Raw genomic sequence first — 17,686 nt, forward strand, 5'->3', positions numbered from 1 at the left:
AGCTTTTGTTATTCTACCAACAAATTCAATTTTTGACATTTGCAGAATAATGTTAAATAAATCTTCACATTCTATTGGCCTTAAATTTTGTCTAACTCTGTAGCACCAATCCTACATCTGTTTTCACTTTGACCATAACAATAGAAAAATACAACATGATTTATTCTTTCTCTAGGCATCTTACACAACCTGAACTAGTAATTGGACACTACATCCATTTGTCTCACTGATGTGGGTTTCCATCCCATTTCCCCAGACACTGCAGCAGAGGGGACAAACTTTGATACTCCAAGAAATAGACACATAGCCTTCTCTTGAACAGAATCTATACATGAAAATGATTGGGTGCCCCAGACTGCCGCCCCATATGCTATAACCGACCACACCAGTGAGTGATATAAATGAGTAAATACATCATATGGCATACCGCCTAATGTTTTAAATTTGGCGGTTAAAAGTCCTAGAGCTCTACTTGCTGCCTTAGCTACATGGGCCGCTGTTATACTAAAATCCAAAAATTGGTCTAACATAAGACCTAGATATACATATTTATCAACCAATTCTAAACATGAATCACCACATTTAAAACTGAACGTAACTGGCATACGACGTGGTCTAAAGTGTACAATGAATAACATGAATCTGATTTGCCAAAACGGTAGCCCTGTTGAAGAAGCTTATTTGTAATAATTTGTAAGTTACGTTCATTGAAATCCTCAACACGATTACACGCTCTTGCAAACCGAAATAACTGAGAAATATATATCCTATAAGATGTAGCCTGGGGTACATCCCCATCCAAATGGGGGGGGGGGGGGGGGGGAGGTGGGGTTACAATACTGAAATTAAAATGATCCCTCTTGTCATAAATATTGGCATTTGAAAGCGAGAAAAGTAGCATTTTCCTTGGCAAAAGTCTTTTGAATTAGAGCAGTTAGTTTTTCATTTATTAATTATGAGGTAAAGTCGTATACAAAATAGAAAAATCGTATTTACTGACTGAAGACACCTTGTAATTTTTAATTCTAAATTTATCCAGGATTTCGCCCGAATCTTTTACCGACCAAAATACTAGTAAGTTTTTACTAGAATTTTCGTATACTTTGCCACACTATTTTTTTACGTTGGTCTTAACAGCACTAAGGCATAATGTTAATAACTTGGACATATTTGTGGTGGTACAGGAGCTTGAATTAGCGATAAAACGAGCTTTATATGGTTGTTTATGTACTTTTGGAATCCAGTACATTGTAGGAAAATTACTAATTTATTTATGAGCATCATCTTGTCCATCGGGTTAAGTCTGAAATATGTTAATACCCGTCACATGCTGTTTTAGTTAAATAATAAAAACTTTATCTATATTGGTTACAAGACCGATTCCAAATCAGTATATTCTTTGAAAAGTTCGAAACATTGATGTTTTTTTTTTATTATTATTACTACAAATCATTTTTATTACGTTTTAAAATCAGATACTTGTAATTAATCGTCCGTCTTAATCAAATAAATTACCAATAATTGCAATCGAGATGTGAATTAATAAAATTAGTTTTTAAAGCGAAAATTGTTTGCAAATTAAGTTTCGTCTAGTTTGCAATAAATGCCCTTACATTCTTATTTTTTTCCGAAACGTATTAATACTATATCGACTTTCAAAAAATACGCATATTACACGAAATATATGATTTGTAAGTCAGTATACTTTATTTAAATATAACCACGCATAGTTAGTGTTGATATCTAAATAATGTTTATCTAATTATCTTAAAAAAGCTAGCTAAAGCAAGCAGAAGTTATAACAGAACATATATATATACAGATGGATTGAAAAAATACGAATTTTCTTCGCATTCCAGCGATATGTAAAATTTTCATTTTGGTATGTTATTTCTCTTATTGAAACAAAAAAATCATGCTAAGAACTAAATTATTATCTTCGTCATGTAAGTGTAAACAGTGCTGTGATCCAGAACCCCTATCACACTGGCCATAGCTTTATCAGATCAAGTGGTTCCAACATTGTTTGAGCGGTATATTTTACACCGATCAGATGGGGAAATATGGCCGATACTACAAATTTCCGGTATTGTATGATTTAAAGGAATTTCTACCCGTTAAATAACGGACCAATGGGTGCATCTGGAGGGCAAATATGTCTATGTTTTATCACATGTGTTCATTTAGCTGAGATTTTTGCCGTTTATTCAAACACTTCTGTACAGTCCGGAGGGTGAAGGAGATTTTTGACAGTTTTTGACAATATCGCCTCAAATATAGTGTTTATCGGGAACAAGTAACTGTTCAAACACTTTTTATGTAAAGAGCTTCCTCTTAAAACAAAGCGTGTGTATTTTCATAGAATTATTCAGGGTTGTTTCTAAAATTTCGGCCGAAAACCTAATGCAACGCCGTTTCGAGTGGGTCGCTATGCAACGCAATCAAGTGGATACCGTTCTGTGTCTTACTTGCGAAGTCTTATCCGTCTTATAAACAGTCATTAAAGCCTAACAATGAATACATTTAGAGAGTTTTATATCATTATAATGATCCCGCCATTTCTAATACAATTATTGTACTTTTACATTTTTTATGCTCGCTTAACATTTAACATAATTTTGCGGAAATTGTTAAAAAAAAAAAATCAACACAAAAAGCATGCCAAGAGCTGGTTGACTCCTTAAATCAGTAGAGTTACAGTTGGTTAGTTTTTTAGTCCCTTATAACCAATACATTGCGATTTCATTACTGATTTGTTGTGCATTTAAGCTGTTCATACTAAATAAATAAAGTTTAGTCTATGATAAAAGTATTGATCAGTTGTTTGTACATATTTTCATTCATATTCATTTATTTTCAGAGAGATAAATCACAGAGAACGTTAAAATTGGCTAGGAAAAGACAAAATTTTATTTGTCTTCCACAAAACAGAAACGACGTAATAAACTTCTATGGTTGCCTTTCAAAAACAAAATTACAAATGAAAGACAGACACCAATAAAGAAAATAAACGGACTAGCAATAAGACTAAGAGAGACGTGTCACAATTGTACTATTTTACTGTCTCTAACCAAAGAAGAAAATCGATGTTTGTCAACGGGTACTTATTCGATTTACGAATACAAACTGGTAGATATAGCGGTAATAGTATACCCAGACACGAACGACATTGTTTCATTGTAATACAAATGATTTAGAAGACGAGTATCATTTTATATGTATATGCCCATACTATTCTGATTTAGACGAAAATATGTCAGTAGACTATATCATATTAGACCATCAGTTTTTAGATAATCCAATTGTTAACTAGTACCAACAGAACCGAACTTGTTAATTTGGCTTTATTTGTGAAAGAAGCATTGTGTGCACGTTCTAATGTTCTAAATGTTGAAATTTAAATTTGTTCATATCCATCGAATATCCATATACAATGTTTATAAAGGTTTATACAATTACTTATTCATTTTCCATCTATATTTGTATAATGTCTTATCCAAACTGTTTATAATTGCACGTTGATACGTTTTACGAAATCTATGTGTAGTTTCACGTTGATATTATTTATATAACTTATTTGTTTTAGACAATGTACAATGTACAAGTCTTCAATAAAATATCTGTCTGTCTGTCTGTCTGTCTGTCATATTCGTGCACTATTTGTTGCCATATGACCAAATTTAAATGACATTATTGACATTCTCCACATTGCCATCTGTCCTTTTACCATGTATCATGAAAACATCTGCTGTAGTTATAAAGTTATTGTAATATCCCACTTTGTATGGCTGACGTATTGACCCGCATATAGAGGCAACCCATGAACCCCCTCTGGCTAAACACTGGTAGTGGAATAACAACAATGTTTCAATATGCTGCTGTGGAGAGAATGCAAGTAAGATAATATAAAACAAAACATCCTTTAAAATATGGAGAGAAAAAAAACAATGTTAGTATTACTTAAAGGCAAGATTTAGCCGTTACCATGGAAACAAAAAGAAATTAAGATCATTTGTGCTCATTCAACATTGCATCAAAGGCATTGACAATTATACGTACATGGAAATATTAATATCAGCAGTACTAACAACTAGTTATTTTTTGTCATAGTGAATTATACATAGTTCATTCTTTCAGATAGTTACCATATTAATATTTAATAGCAATCACTGATATTGTTACTGTAACGTTTTTGTGTTCCTCCGCAACATCATCATCTTTATTTTAGGACCGTTAAGATTCGCGGGTCTTTTTGCCCCAGGATCTCCCATTGTACTTTTTTAGGTTTGTTTGTCTGTCAAATCACACCAATTGAAAGAGAAATAACTGCAACATCCTTATTTAAAGTTAAGTGGTTTTAGGTTGTTCCCCTTGAGTTATCATATATTATATAGTATCAAATAAGTGATTATTTTGATGCTGGGTGTCATGGTGGTTGCAGTTTTTTGGGTGTTCTGGGGTGTCTTGGGGTAAAAAGGCCAGCCTGTTACGGCCTTTTACGATCCGTTCTCCTTTTTGAATTTTGTTTTTAAATTTTAAATTTTCAACAACATTGTCACATGATCATATCTTATATGCCAATGTATATTATGTAATGAGGTACTATATGTACAAATTACTGAATAAACTTTTGTTCTGTTCTGTTCTGTTCTCTCGCTTTGACATTTATGATAAAGCAGTTAAAATTAGTTGCGCAATAAAACAACAATGTAAATTTCAAGATAGTTCAATTTTTTTCTCAAAAATGAACCAAACCCAATAAAGTAAACATTTGCATATGCATTTTGTCCATTGTAAAATGATATATATATTATTTTATTGAAATATTTAATTATATTAATTTAAAAATAGCGTGCGAGAATTACATGTACAGTTGCAAAAAAAGTCACAGTTAGGGACATCCGTTCACAGTAGATTACGTAAACCGTGGTTGTTAAATCATAATTGATTTGTACGCTCAGTTTATCTTTTTTTTATTATTATTTGTATCAAATTAATATGGACCAAAGGATAGAAGAAATGGGAAAAATCTTGCTTGTGAATTAAATAAAAATTTAGTTAGAAATTCAGCCCATACTATGAACGGGTGTCAAACAAAATAGACATAATAAACAGAATTAACGGTGTCAAACTAAATATACATGATAAACAGAATGATTGGTATCAAACAAAATATACATGATAAACAGAATGATTGGTATCAAACAAAATATACATAATAAACAGAATGAGTGGTATCAACAAAATATACATGATAAACAGAATGATTGATATCAAACAAAATATACATGATAAACAGAATGAGTGGTATCAAACAAAATATACATAATAAACAGAATGAGTGGTATCAAACAAAATATACATAATAAACAGAATGACTCGTTTCGTACAAAATAAACAGAAAAACTGAGCCGGACCGTAGGAAAAGGTACCAATAATCATTCATCAAAAACACTGCATGTCGGCCCTCGTGGGCAGGACTAGGTGTCCTATACCAGTAGCATTATGTATGAAAGAAGCAGTTCATGTCGGCCCACGTGGGCAGGACTTGGGGTCTTAAACCGACGGAACTAGCACTTCTTTGTTCGTTCATTTAACCTTTGTTTCCTTTGTCCAGGTTTTTTTGCAAGACCCTTTGCTTTATTTATCACGGTGAATTTGCCATCTTTTGATGTGATGTGCGTATTTCTGTGTCTCTTTTTCGTGTCCTTCAAGAAATTTACAAAGGCAGCATACTTTTCTTCATCTGCCTTACACCGCAACACCGAATCATGAATATGTCACTGTTTTTCGTCCAGTGCAAGGACATAATTTCCCTGTCCATGTATTACCGCCCTGTAATCTATATAATGCAGCTCAACAATTCCATACAATTTCAGAACCAAATCTTTGGTATTTTAAGACTTCAAATTGACGGACAATTTCATAATGTTGTTAATGGATTCAGCACTGTTGTTGGTCCAGTTCCTTTTGGATTCTTCAGTTCTTGTTGGCTGAAAAACAAATTTCTCGATTCTGGGCTTTAATTTATCAGCGATATATGGCTCCAGATTTGGGTGATTTTCTCTCAATTTGGTCTGTAATTCATGACTTTTCATTTCAAAATCCGCAGTGATATTGCAGTCAATAATCCCACCCAGTCCAAACATTTCATTTACCAATTCCACCCTTTCATTCTTGTCCATTCCTACTTTATTCTGAACTTAAAAGTTTACATTGTTCCTAAGATGTTTTGTACAGAGAAGTTGCGTTGTTCCCAAATCCCTTTCATTCTTGTCCATTCCTACTTTATTCTGAACTTAAAAGTTTACATTGTCCCTAAGATGTTTTGTACAGAGAAGTTGCGTTGCATTTGGGAACACGTGGTCAATGGCTTTCGTCAAAGCTTCTAAAATGCTGTTCTTTAAATAATTGCCCACAAACACATGTTCATTATAATAGGCGCTAATAGACATTTGCGAATTAAGTCTACGTGGACTGTGGACACCTAAGACGATAGATTTTTCAAGGGGACCGTCTCAACATAATTTGATTATATTATGCGCGGTAGGAAAAAGAGTTTATAACGGCAATAGGGTTTGGGTTATTTTATCATCACTATGCGGTAGGTGATATGAATTCGGGTGTGGTTGTTTTAAGCTCAACTTTTCGAAGAAAACGTACAGCTATTGCACCCGCTCCGGCGTCGGCGCCGCCGTTGGTAAAAGTTTTTGATAAAGTCAAATATCAACTTTCAACTTTATTTACAAAATGATTCAGGCCTCCGGCCCATAACATGTTAAATAGAAACAATTGAATTATAATGCACCGTTTTAGTTAACAACAAAATCTAGACAATTATTTGTTATACAGGAGTACATACAATGTATATTAGAACAATATATAACAGCAACATTTTCAGTTACGGAACTGTATGTTCATTTGGAGTTCCTTAGGATTTCAGTTATACATAGAAAACATTATTTGACATGAATACATATGAGGTTTCAAACTTCGCCCCAATTGAAGGGTATCAAATATTTAAATACAAACATATCAGAAAATATAGCATCCAAATCGCTGGTAGAACTTCAGATTTTTTTCTCTATAGCAATTAACAAAGTACGACTGTTGGGATATTACACCTTCAAATATACAGACATACGTTGCCCTAGATTAAATGCCATTCAGTGGCGTATTACAAAACAGAATTTAACAGAAATATAGTCTACAATTAAACAGCGTCATCTTGGATGTACTTTAAAACTGCAATTTATGTCATACTAAACGTAACATTTTATTGCTATGACGATTGATGATATTCAAATCTGCTATTAAGCACTTTAGCTTAAAATTACACAAATAGCAACATGTATATTTATAGTATGATACTAGACTAACCTTAAACGAAACGAAATTAGAAGGCTAGTGCTAAGGCTTGAATAGGCAGACATATATTACATGTTATTATGACAGTGTTAGATATAAATACATAATTAATTTGAGTTATCATATAAATAAATGTATTCATAATTGTTGTATTCCCTGTTAATAATAGCATCAACAAAATGTACATATTTAACGAGCGTTTAACAGATTATGTAAATAATTCAGTAAATCAAACTTGTATATTTTCTTATTCTAACAATGACTTTCTTATCGTGAAAGCATAGAATATATAACTGGCAACACTTTTAATCAAATTTTCATTTTTTGTTGCGAGTACAATGTTAAATTTGTGTATGGATGGTCTTTGCCAATATTTAGCAGGTATATATTTAGTTCTGATGTCTTCATACACAGGACATTCCAATAGGAAATGAAGTTCATCTTCAACTGCGTTCAAACAAAGTTTACATATCCGTTCTTCTCTCGGCGTGTTGGTATATCTTCCTATTTCTATCTCTAATTCATGTACGCCAGTTCTAAATTGTGCAAATGAATGACGAAATTTACGTATTGTTAGGCAGTCTAGATATGTTTCATGTTCAAAGTATGACTTATAATGCTTGTAGTAAAACAGCTTAGATGAGCTGTTGAGACTTGCTCTCCAGGTTTGCAAATATTGATCTTTCAGTCTGTCTACGAAAGTTCTTATAAACTGGTTTTCATTTGCTACACATTGTTGATCCCAGATGTAACCGAATCCGTTTTCATACAATACATTTTTGACCTTAGATGCCCAATTTACATTACCTATATTATCATAATAACGCTGCATCAAATAACACTTTTTAACGTATCTGTTTTCAGGCATTTTTAAAATCTTTAACCAGTATTTTATAACACGTTTAGTAGATTCTAGCCATAACGGTAATCTTCCACAATCTCCTAGGACGGCTGCATTACATGAATTTTGATATACGCACATGTAACGTTTGCAAGCATATCTATGCACTACACTATTTCTGTACTTTCTCTAGGTTCAAATCCCCATATTTCTGACCCATACAGTAAAATTGGTAGTATTTTGGTATCAAAAATTTTGAAAAATATGGATTTTGGCATCTGTCCACCTTTGTATAGTGTTTTTAGTAATGAAATCAGTACTTTTTTCCCTTTAGTTGCTAATTCAGATGCCATTTTATTGTAAGAAAGACATCGACTAAACGTTACACCGACATAAGTAAATGAGTTAACACAGCTTAAAGGGTATCCATTGTAGTACCATCTCTCAGAATTTGAAAGTTTTCCTCCTCTTTTAAAAGCCATTATTTTTGTTTTGTTAACATTCACTTTTAAACAACTACTTAAACAAAATTCGTACAACATGTCTAATTGGCGTTGAAGGCCTATGACTGTGTCCGAAATCAGTGCGACATCATCAGCAAACATAAGAATAAGGATTTCTGTAATATCCGGAAATAGTTGTACTCCTGTTACATCACTTGTTTGAATCATTTCGGCCAGTTAATTGATGAAAAATGTGAAGAGTATCGGTGAAGCCATACAGCCTTGTTTCAATCCCAACGGACAGTTGAAGTATTCAGTTAGATATCTCTGTTACTATCAAAGCTATTGACTTGAAACCTATAATAGTTGTTTACTATCAAAATTTACACCAGTAGAAATAATCCCAATAACTCTGATTTGAATTTTGATATAATTATGTCCCTTTTTAACTTAAGATTCTGGTTAAAGTTTTTGATAAAGTCAAATATCCCTGTTACCATCAAAGCTATTGATTTGAAACTTAACATAGTTATTTACTATCGAAGTCTACATCAGAAAAAACAATCCCGATAACTCTGATTTGAATTTTGACAGAATTTTGCCCCTTCTTAACTTAGAATTTTAGGTTAAAATTTTTGTTTGATAAGTCAAATTTCTCTGTTACTATCAAAGCTTTTGACTTGAAACTTAAAATAGTTATTTAATATCGAAGGCTTCACCAGAAGAAACAATGCCAATAACTCTGATTAAAATTTTGATATAATTATGCCCCTTTTATAACTTAGAATTTTTGGTGTAAGTTTTTTCATAAAGTTAAATATCTCTGTTTCTATCAAAGCTTTCGACTTGAAACTTAAAATAGTTATTTAGTATCGAAGTTTACACCAGGAAAAACAATCTCCATAACTCTGATTCGAGTTTTGATACAATTATGTCCCCTATTTACATATAATTTTTTGTTAATTGTTTTGGTAAAGTCATATATCTCTGTTACTATTAAAGCTTTTGTCTTGAAACATAAAATACTTTTTTTACTTTCAAAGTGTATACGTGGAGAAACAATCACAATTACTGGTGATACATATTTGCTGGTTCCTTTCTATATTTCTATGGCGCCCAGTTTCAGTATTTAAGTTATGAGAATTTAATCTTATTTTTGCAATAATATTCCTAAACTTTGGGATTTCTATAATATTTAGGTAATAAGCACGGGATATGCCAGTACTGATATGTCTATAAAGAAACAATGAAGAACAAGCTTCCACTCCAACGTGCCATTCTGTTTGATATATATCTTTCAGTCTAGTATTAAACAAGGGTATAAAGACATTCATATTAACTAATTCTGGAAATAGCCACACATCTGTAAACCCTGAGGTTTGCAAAATATTTCGTACCTTTGACGACCAACTTGTAACATTATGGTCGGAAAGTATTTCCATTCTTTGTTTATCTACAATAGTTTTTTATGATACAATTATTTTATTTGTAACCATATAGTTTCAACCAGTATTTTATAATTCTAGTCAAACGATTAACATATAGTGGGAATCTACCTAGTTCAGCATATAAAGACGATGTATTAGTTGATCTTTTTACATTTAACAGCCATTTGCTCTGTTCTGTTCTGGTCTAAAACGGTAACTTGTCTGCTAATTATTCAATTAGTCCCATACACTGCACAGGCACGGGTCCAGTATAGGCCTATATTTTTTGTTTGATATAAAAATATGTTGTTTTTTCCCACACAAATAAACTTTATATATTTTAGTCAAATGAAAAAAAAAATCGGTGACAAAAAATCCGGTCAGAGTATTTTGTCATCGATTTTTTTTTTTCATTTGACTAACATATAAAAGGTTAATTGAGTGAAAAAAATGGATTTTTTTATATTAAACAAAAAATAAATAAATAAATAAATAAATAAATAAATAAACACTGGACCCGTGCCTGTGATACACTGAAGTAAATGTAAGTTACAGAAATTTAAAATGGGTCCTGATGTGTGCTGCGGCCATTGGAAATATGTCAATTAACAAGACAAGCTATTTAGTGTGTTGTAACCTAAAGAAGAACAGATAGTGTGTTGTAACCTATACTGAATCATCAGGATCAATTGAGCGCTTGAAAAATATTTTTGATGTAAACAACAAAAATTCTGATGAACACAAATATATCTTTAATATTACGAATTCTCTTAATCCAGAATACCCGTTCAGGTATTATAAGACAGATTTTCATAAACTTTAATGTGTTATTTTCACGTTTCCTTCACACGTCCGCATTTTAGATTAAAAATAGATCGATGACATTGTCTATTTTTAGACCACAACAAAAAAGAAGAAATGGCTGAACTGACGTCAGTAATGTCAAACTCAAAAGACTGAGTAGGATAACAAAGGCCAATAAAGTTTGGTAAATATAAGCTTCTTCTTTGATTTTATTTGACTTTTGTATAGTAGAGTTTAGTTGTTTGTCATAATTTATGGGTCATAATTTATGGCAGTGAGTAGGGCTATGGTCTAGTCATAGCTTCAGCTGATGCTGCCGTTTGACTTAGGCCTGAAACACGGCTAACTAAATGCTAGTACCACCACCAAAATGTGGTGATAAGAAAAGAGCTATTGACATTTCCACGGTACAGCAGCTGTCGCCTGTTTTTATATGTAAACACATGAGTAAATTTATATTTTATCTTCTATTTTTTATTGATAGAACTTTTTTCCAAAAATCAGAGAATGTAGTGCTGTGTAACAACACAGGTTGGTGGTAATTTCATTAAAATGTGATTCAAATTGTGGTGCAGGAGCTTTTGCCAGGCTTCCATTAAGTGGTTCCCGGCATAAAATATAATTCTACTCCAAGTAAAATGTACTGATTTTTTTAAGTGGATTTTCGTTATGTACAGTAGAGCTCTGAACAATAGTAAGTCTGTTATTTTTAATAAAAATGCTGACTGTTGCTATACGTATAATATTTTTTCTGTATAATAAAATGTTTTCTAATCATTCTACTGGTCCTTTTCTCTAAATTCTATTTCTTTACACATTATTCTGAACCATTTAGATATGATGATGATAGTAATGATGATGATGACATTGAAGGTCATTGTACAAAGTGATACTACGTAGCCTACTAGGACTCCAAGAAAATTTAAGAGGGACTCCAAAATCTGAATGTTAGGCAGTCCTGACTCCATGAAATTGAATCATAATGGAAGCCCTGTTTTCTCCTGAATCTGACAGTGGCACATTTTCATATCGGCCAGTATTTGAACACCATTTTTTTGGATGAATAGACACACTGTAAGAACATACCTGCGCATGCAAATGGTGTAGAAATGATTAATGATTATATACGCACATACCATGATTAATAGAATCTGGGGTTAGAAGAAATATATACCAGGGTTTTAGAAGTGCTGGCGCTATCACTCCAGTGATGGCGCTATACAGTAGTGGTGGCACTGTGACGGCATTCAATAATATGAATTGCTGATGCATCTGAAACAAAACAAACACCAATGTTCTCTAACTGGTAATTTTCCTGCAAGAATTCTGTTATTAAAGAAAGAAAAATACAATCATAGTTTATTTACCTTTATGAAGCATTCTCTATCCCAAAACTTAAGAACAAAATACTCACAGACTCTTGGGGCAATGACATAAACTTGTTTTTCATATTTTCTTTTTCAAATATTTGAAAAAACGTCTTTGAATACATCTGCAAAACATGTACTATCCTCCTCAGATTTGTCTTTAAAAACGAACGAATCCGTCGTATTATCTCCATAATTTATAGTGGAGTCTTCCTTAGATCCAAATGAGTACAAAACAGTTTCACAATCCTCCAGATAGTTAGCGTTTTCTGACAGGCTTCGACCTTAACTTTTGCCAGCAGGTCCACCAACTGCTAAAATCTAGTAGACCTGCTCAAACTTTAGTGGACCTCCAATTCTATCACATAAATTGTGATGTTGTAGACGTTATAACTTCATATGACTCAAAGAAACAGGACTTATTTCTAAAATAATTAAAAATGGAAGACTGTAGCAACCTGTTATCCCAAAAAATAATTATTTTGAAAAGTGTCCCAAAATATGGACACAATAATCATCATCCACCCGACCTGTGTTGAAAGTGAAAAAAGAACATAAACAATTATCGGTAATTATTCTGATGATAAACTAAGTAATTGGCCTCTAATACTGGGTACACCCAATTACTATGAGTCTTGGACTCTATTTAAAACAAAATGATTGTATAAAAGGATATTTAAAATTTGATTCTGTTTAATTAATTTATATTTTAGCTTTAAACTTTAAAACACTAGGTAAAGTTTCCACTTTTGTCGTTCAAAGAAAAGTGATGGGGAATTTTAGCATTTTCTGGCATATATCAAAACAGGACATTCACAGTAATATACCGGCTAGCGTCCTACAATCGGACACTCATGGCATATTTTACACGATGAATCGGAAGATAGATATATCTAGTGGTTGAAATTTCACATGAACAAAGCTAGGTAATCCTCCCAACTAAAAAGCTAACTTGTTTACTTCTAAAATTAGGTCAAGTACTTTTTTGGGGCCTGAACGAAGGGCCACCTAATCATGTTGTTTTAAGGTCAAACAGTACCATGTTCACAGACAATGAGTTGTCACTTTATTGATTTTCAATTTGCATTCAACATTGCATTAACTTTATTTTCAACCAAGGGAAAGTAGTCGAACAGTGTCTGAGTCATAGAATTACCTCCCTTAAATTGATAATTTGATCGTATCTCTCCCGCCTAAGTCTTTTAAAATTTCAATTTTCAAAGTGGATATTTTGGTATGAAAATGTGTTTCCAGTACAAAACTTATTGCTTTACTTTTGTTTTTAACCCTACTAATGTCCTCCTTTATTTGTATATATATTTCGTAGTTAATTTAAGGGAATTATGGTTTAAGGTGTTTGGTTTTTGCACCATTATATGTGCAGATTATTCTTTAAATGTAGATGTAGAAGAAACATTGTTTTCTTGAGAAATCAGGTATCATCCTGATCTTTTAATCAATCCCCTAAATGTTTATAAAATCAAGAATCCAAAATCAGATCAGTTTGTGAGGAGGTTTTAAAAGAGATTCTATTTTGTGATTTCAATCAGACTCAAAGATCTTCGGTTAAACTGGAGAGAATATTAAATGTCATTATTTTTGTTAGCTACGTGACAGGTGAGCTGTTGTGATCGCCCTTCGTCCGTCCACATTTTCTTGTGGACACGATAGAAACCGCCTTTTTGCAATAGATTTTAATCAAACTTGCACATGATATGTATTGTCACAGTATCTCAGTTCCTTTCGAAAACTGGCTTGAACCAGTCATGGGTTCCGGAGTTAAAGGACCAAAACTTGCTATTTTGGCCTTTGTAGCCATACAGAGACTTCATTTATAGTTTGATTTGATACAAACTTACAAACTTGCAAGATATCTTTAACGACAATAGATCTTGTATTCCATGATGAATTCTCAGATCCAATCATACGTTCCGGAGTTACGGCCCCTAATTGACCTCTAAAAGAGCCAAAATTTGTTAATTTATACCTTGTGAACACAATATAAGTGACATTTTTTTTAGCCCACCATCATCAGATGGTGGGCTATTCAAATCACTCTGCGTCCGTGGTCCGGCGTCCTTCCGTCCGTCCGTCCGTCCTTCCGTTGTCAGAATGATGTATTGGTACCCTAGTTATGTCCCCCTGAAAATCAGACTGGTTCAACAAATTTTTAGTAAGTTATGGCCCTTTGTTTATTTCTATAATTTACATAGATTTATATAGGGAAAAACTTTGAAAATCTTCTTGCCCAAAACCACAGAGCCTAGGGCTTTGATATTTGGTATGAAGGATCATCTAGTGGTCCTCTACCAAGATGATTGAAATTATTTCCCTGGGGTCTAATATGGCCCTGCCCCGGGGGTCACATGGTTTATATAGACTTATATAGGGAAAAACTTTGAAAAACCTCTTGTCCAAAACCACAGGGCCTAGGGCTTTGATATTTTGTATGTGACATCATCTAGTGGTCTTCTACTAAGATTGTTCAAATTATCCCCCTAGGGTCAAATATGGCCCCGCCCCGGGGGTCACATGGTTTACATAGACTTATATAGGGAAAAACTTTGAAAATCTTCTTGTCCAAACCACAAAGCCTAGGGCTTTGATATTGTAATGTAGCATCGCCTGGTGGTTCGCTACCAAGTTTGTTAAAATTATCCCCCTAGGGTCAAATATGGCCCCGCCCTTGGGTCACATGACCTAGTGACCTACTTTCACATTTCTCAAGCTACAGCCTTCAAATTTGGACCACTTGCATAGTTTTGTGTACCGAAATGAACTTTGACCTTAAGATTGACCTAGTGACCTACTTTCACATTTCTCAAGCTACAGCTTTCAAATTTGGACCACATGCACAGTGTTGTGTACTGAAATGAAATTTGACCTTGAGCTAGTCAGTAAGTCTTGAAATTTGGAACACTCAAAAATGGCACATTGGTGGGCGCCAAGATCACTCTGTGATCTCTTGTTGTTTAATCACACTTACACTGGCCCTTTAAGCCATATAGAGGTTTCATTTATGCTTTTATTTGATACAAACTTGCACAGATTGTTTATCTTGATGATATCTAGGCCAAGTTCGAAACTGGGTAATGTGGGATCAAAACCTAGGTCATCAGGTTAAATCAAAGGAAAAGCTTGTTGACACCGTAGAGGCCACATTAAATTTTGTGACCCTATCTTCATGAAACTCGGTCAGGATGTTTTTTTCATGATTCCTATGCCAAATTCAGAACTGATTCATATGGGGATCAAAAACTAGGTCACCTGGTCAAATCAAAGGAAAAGCTTGTTAACACTCTTGAGGCCACATTTATGACCCAATCTTCATGAAACTAGGTCATGTGGCATCAGAAACTAGGTCACCCGCTCAAATCAAAGGAAAAGTTTGTTAACTCTCTTGAGGCCGTATTTATGGCCCTATCTTAATGACACTTGGTCAGAATGTCTATCTTGATAATTCCTAGGCCAGGTTCGAAACTGGGTCATGTGGGATTAAAAGCTAGGTAACCCACTCAAATCAAATTTGTTATCACTCTAGAGGCCATATTTATGACCCTGTCTTGATGAAACTTGGTCAGAATGTTTATCTTGATGATTCCAGTACCAAGTTTAACAGGTGTCCGATATACATTGTAGGGTCATCATGACTCTCTTGTTTATTATCAACATTAGCTGTTAATTAACCTTACCAATATTCCTGGTGCTGATGATGACCAGACTGTGCCACTCTAAGCTTTAACTGTGATATATTGCATGATTCTCCACCAGTAATGCTACAAATAACAATTTCTTCTTTATATGAACTGTACTTTAGAAGGCATAATAAATATATATATATCCTAGTAGTCACATGAATTGTACATCTTGATTCAGTCATGGGCTGTACCCTTGAGAAAAGTTCTATATTTAGCAATGTTGTTATCTTAATTATTAGTCATTGAATATTTAGCAATGTTGTTTACAGTAAATTTAAATTTACTTAATAAATATTAGTCATTGCATCGGTTTGATCCAAAATGATTTTGTTTTTAAGTTAAAATTAAAATCTCTGTCAGCATGAAGCTATTTTGGTACTGTCCAAGATTTGGTCAGCTGAGATGTTGTGTACAGGTCTTAAGCTCTTTAAATTAGGTCTACACAAAATCTAACCAGAGGGATATATACTGTGTTGAAGTCCCGGATTTAGAGAGAGAGAAAAATCTTTCCAGTACAGGCATGTCCAGCTAACTTAACCTAGCTGTTTGCTAATGGACTGCTTAGTCCCATTTAATTTGTGTCACTAATCTCAGAAAGTGTGTACATAAAGTTTTGCACCTGAGTTTTCTTTGGAATTTCACTCAGTAAATTCAGACTGAAGACCTTGAAATAGCCAAAAAGCGCTTGAAAGATCCCCATAAGTATTCGACAGAGTGGCTTATGTGTCATCTTTATAGGATGTAAATTCAGCATTTGAAGTTGTGCACCTTTGGTTCAGTCTTGGATTACGCTCAGTGAGACCAGATTTATGATCTCTTTAATTTAAGTAGAACATTATATAGAGAAAGGACTAAAAGCTTGTTTTTTTCTGGTTGGACAGCACATTAAAATCTTAGCCAATTATTTATTGTCTTACCTATTGGCCAGACAAACAGTGGCCCTTGTTCGTTAAATGAAACACATCTCCAGTTTAAGAGTTAATGGGTGAGGTTAATAGAAGATGATGAAGAGTCATAGGGAATAACTTATATAAATACACAAACACAAGATACTTATAATTTATTTAACCCTTAGCCTGCTGGCGGCAGATGATTCTGCCTTTGCGACCAGTGCAGACCAAGATCAGCCTGCACATCCGTGCAGTCTGATCATGGTCTGCACTGTTCGCTATTCAGTCGGTAAATTTTCAGTGAAAACCCCTTTGAGTAATAAGTGGTACTGTCCAGATTGAAAGATGGACCAGTCCATTACGGAAATATAGCAGGTTAAGTGTTAATGCATCCTGTGACACTATCATACGAAATGTTTCTTCAAGTTTAATACTAGGAAAGGAGTAAAGTGTTTGGTAATTATATACATTGGTAATATGATCATGAGATGAAGCATTTACTTCCTGTTTTTAAAATGTGTACAGACCAACTTGTGCTAATGGCCACCTTTCATAAGCAATCACCTTCCATTGACAGTCAGTTTGGTTCCATCTGCCAAATTTGAAATTTCTTCTTTGAATTACTGCATGAAATGGCCATATTTTTTCATTCCTGCTACACCTGCTTTCTACCCAGTTATAGAAACGCAATCAAGATTATTGAAAAAGTCAAAAGTTTTTAGCTTGACTATTCGAAGAATCTTGGTTAAGTTTTCATACCAGTCCACATTTTGACAAAACCTTTTGAGATAAAGCTTAGATAAAGCTTTATGCAAGAGTACATAACTTTGTCAAGGACTTTGGCTGAA

General features: G+C 33.6%; 1 protein-coding gene across 3 annotated transcripts in view; it reads left to right on the forward strand.

Annotated features, from left to right (window-relative positions):
• The first annotated feature begins 10,726 nt into the window (after positions 1-10,726).
• Positions 10,727-17,686, forward strand: part of LOC123540640 (uncharacterized) — a 32,524-nt gene continuing 25,564 nt past the window's right edge. For 2 of the 3 annotated variants that reach the window (XM_053527347.1, XM_045325853.2), the window contains exon 1: positions 10,752-11,067. The gene's annotated coding sequence lies outside the window, so the exon portion shown is untranslated. Of the gene's footprint in view, positions 11,068-17,686 lie in introns of all 3 variants that reach the window. The other variant, XM_045325852.2, reaches the window with a different exon arrangement.

The sequence above is a fragment of the Mercenaria mercenaria genome, chromosome 16 (assembly GCF_021730395.1).
Source record: "Mercenaria mercenaria strain notata chromosome 16, MADL_Memer_1, whole genome shotgun sequence".
Lineage (NCBI taxonomy): Eukaryota > Metazoa > Mollusca > Bivalvia > Venerida > Veneridae > Mercenaria > Mercenaria mercenaria.